We start from the raw sequence: 3,843 nt of genomic DNA on the forward strand, positions 1-3,843 counted from the left end.
GAGAATTCTCTTTTAGGTTGAATTTTATATTTAATAAATTGAATATAAAATGTTTTAGTAAACTCACTATCTTAGGAAAGAATAAAGATAGTGAATCTTGCATTAGTAAGTATTAGAGTGGATAGTTGGTCAGATTAAATTCCCTAATTTGTTATTTTGTTGAATTAATTTCTTGTGCTAGTATTGTAGTTTCAATTTCAAGTTTTATATTTGTTTATGTAGTTATCTGTAAGTTCTAAAAACCAATCTTTCATTATCCAAATAGAATCAAAATTTAATTTTTTCATAATTGACAGTCAGTCTTCGTGGGACGATAATTAGATTTATCGAGTTTTACAACAGTTGTGATTACATATACTTGCATAGCATAATTTTCGCAATATTATCAATTGTTTGATAATTTTTGCAAGATTTTGGCGCCGTTTCAGGGGATTGAAATATTATCAATTTCAAAATAGTTAATTTTATTTCTAATTTGGTTTGTTACTTGACCATTTTTCTAATTTGGTTTGTGTTTGTTTTGTGATCTCCATTCCAGCTACTATTGTTATATGGGTAGTAGAAGGGGAGCTGACAGTTTAGTTCCTATAAATCTTGAGGTAGAGAAAACTTGCAAGAAGAATCGAAGAAAGATAAGGACAGAAATATGTATGGGTGATGTTAGGGATGATGAGCCTAATGTTAATGCAGGTGCTAATGCCGCTCAGAGCCAAAATGCACGAACACTCAGAGATTATGTACTCCCTACCGTTATAGGAGTACATTCGTGCATTAGACTGCTAGTGGTTGCTGCAAACAATTTTGAAATAAATCCAGCAATCTTACAAATGGTCCAATCCAAATTTCAGTTTGGTGGACTCCCCTCGAAAGATCCTCATATGCACATAGCTAATTTTCTAGAGATATGTTCAACGTTCAAGTATAATGGGGTGAGTGACAATGCAGTCAGGTTGAGGCTATTCCCATTCTCCCTACGGGATAGAGCTAAAAGTTTGTTGAACTCCCTTCAATCCAATTCTATAATTATTTGGGAGGAGTTGGCTTAGAAATTCCTTCCCAAGTTCTTTCCTCCATCAAAGGTTGCCAAAGTAAGGGGGGAGATCAATAATTTTTACCAGCATGAGGGGGAATCTTTATATGACTCTTGGGGGAGGTTCAAGGAAATATCGAGAAAGTGTCCTCATCATGACATTGAAAAGTGGATGTTGGTCCACAACTTTTACAATGGTTTATGCGGTACCACTCACACCATAATTGATGTTGCAGCTGGAGGGGCAATTCTGAGTAAAGTTGTCAACGAGGCCAATGAGTTGTTGGAAGATATGGCTACAAACATCTATCAATGGTCTAATGAGTGTGCAACAGTAATAGAATGGTAGCTGGGGTTCATACATTAGATGCAATCACTGCTTTGATTGCTCAAATTACGACACTAACTAAGCAATTGCAGTAGAATACAGTATCAGCCAATGCCATTCAGTTACAGACAGGTTGGGAAATTTGTGGGGGTCCTCATTCTTTTGAACAGTGTACAAATGCAAAACCTCATAATAATATTCCCCTAGATAAAGCTCAGGTTCAAGCTGTTGTGAATTTTCAGAGGCCTTACAACAATCCTTTCTCTAACTCATATAATCTGGCTTGGAGAAATCATCCTAATATCTCTTGGAGAAATAATCAAGGCCAGCAACTACAATTTCAATTACAGTTTCAACAACCTATGGTTCAGTAGCCCATGCCTCAAGCTTCGTCTTTTCAACAACCTAGAGCAGAAGTTACAACTAAAAAGCCCATTGAATTACAAGTTGCTTTATTGACTCTCACCAACACACAAGCTAAATGCATGACAGAGTCAAGATCTTCTATCAGGAATTTGGAGATGCAAGTGGGTAAGTTGGCGAATATGTTTAATACTTGGCCTCAAGGGAATTTGGCCTAGTAATACAGTGGTTAATCCAAAGGAGCAATGTCAGGAAGTTACTGTATGCAGTGGAAAATAGTATGAGCATCCAGAACGAAAGTAGGCAGTAGAGAAAAAGAAAGAAGTGGGGGAGAAGTCTGATTGAGTTGAGCAGGAGGTTATTTAAGACCTTCATTCCAAAAAAATGTCTCCACCAATGACTGTTGAGCATCACATCAAGATTTCTTCTCCTCGGAGGCTTTAGAAAAAATCTCTTGATAAACAGTTTTCCAAGTTTTTAGAGGTATTTAAGAAGTTACACATCTATATTCCCTTTGCTGAAGAATTAGAACAAATGCCCAGTTTTGTAAAATTCATGAAAGAGATCTTATTGAAGAAAATGAATATAGAGGATTATGAAAATGTGGCTTTAACTGAGGAATGCAGTGCCATTTTGCAAAGGAAGCGTCCCCAAAAGCTTAGAGAACCAGGGAGCTTTACAATACCATGCACTAGATGAAATTTTGAATTGAAGCATGCCTTGTGTGACTTAGGGGCGAGTATAAATCTGATGCCCCTGTCTATTTTTCTTCGGTTTAGTTTGGCCGAAGGGAGACCTACAACAATCACATTGCAGTTGGCGGATCGGTTAGTCAAGCATCCAAGGGGTATCATTGAGGATGTGGTCGCAAAGGTTGACAAGTTTATATTCCTTGCAGATTTCATTGTTTTAGACATGGAAGAGGATCACCCTTGGTAAACCACTCTTGACCACTGGGAAAGCGTTAATTGATGTACAGAAAGGTGCGCTGAGATTGAGGGTTCAAGAAGATGAAGTTGTTTTCAATGTGTTCAAGGTGATGGAGTATCTGAGAGCTAGTGATAGTTGTTTTAGTATGGATGTGGTAGTTGGAGCAGTGTCTGATACTAGTTTGGGGGAAGACTCTCCTGAGTTAACATTGACTAAAGTTTATGTGGATAAGGAGGATGGTAAAGATGTCATGGAGTATTTCAATTGGATGAACTCTTAAAGGACATATTATGGGAGGAAATTTGAAAGTTGGGACGAGGACTAGAGAGACTGATGCCGTCAATTGAAAAGCCACTAGTGTTAGAATTGAAGTCCCTACCAGACCATCTCTGCTATGTGTATTTGGGTGAGAAGGAGACTTTGCCAGTGATTTTGTCTCCTTCTCTTATGAAGAGGATGTGGAGAAATTTTTAAGGGTACTCTGGGCACATAAGTTGGCTATAAGGTGGACATTAGCAGATATTAGAGGAATAAGTCCTTCAATAGTAATGCATAGAATTCTTATGGAGAATGATAGTAAGCCCTCCATTGAAGCTCAAAGAAGACTAAATCCAGCCATGAAGGAGGTAGTGAGAAATGAGATTTTAAGGGGGTTAGATGCCGGTGTGATCTATCCAATTTCTGACAGTGGTTGGGTGATTCTAGTACAAGTGATTCCTAAGAAAGGTGGTATAAATGTGGTGAAGAATGACAATAACGAGCTCATCCCGACTCGTACGGTGATGGGGTGGGAAAATTTCATTGATTACTGCAAGCTAAATACGACAACAAGGAATGACCATTTTCCTTTGTCGTTTGTTGATCAATTGCTGGATAGGTTGGTGGGCCACAACTATTATTGCTTTTTGGATGGTTACTCGGGATATCATCAAATAGCCATTGCACTGGAGGACAAAGAGAAAATGACATTCACTTGTCCTTAACAACAATCCAACGGTGTATGCTGGCAATATTTTCTGATATGGTGGAGTAAAGCATTAAGATTTTTATGGATGACTTCTCGGTATTTGGGTTGTCTTTTGATGAGTGTTTGACAGACTTGGAATCGGTTTTGTAGATGTGTGAAGATTATAATCTGGTTTTGAATTGGGAGAAGTGTCACTTTATGGTAAATGAGGGAATTGTTCTTGGG

General features: G+C 37.9%; 1 non-coding gene across 1 annotated transcript; it reads right to left on the reverse strand.

Annotated features, from left to right (window-relative positions):
- Positions 1–1,085: 1,085 nt before the first annotated feature.
- On the reverse strand, positions 1,086–1,192 carry LOC133807718 (small nucleolar RNA R71). The gene has a single exon (XR_009879616.1). It is a non-coding gene; the product is annotated as a small nucleolar RNA R71 (small nucleolar RNA).
- Positions 1,193–3,843: the final 2,651 nt, after the last annotated feature.

Source organism: Humulus lupulus, chromosome X (genome assembly GCF_963169125.1).
Source record: "Humulus lupulus chromosome X, drHumLupu1.1, whole genome shotgun sequence".
In the NCBI taxonomy this organism is placed as follows: domain Eukaryota; kingdom Viridiplantae; phylum Streptophyta; class Magnoliopsida; order Rosales; family Cannabaceae; genus Humulus; species Humulus lupulus.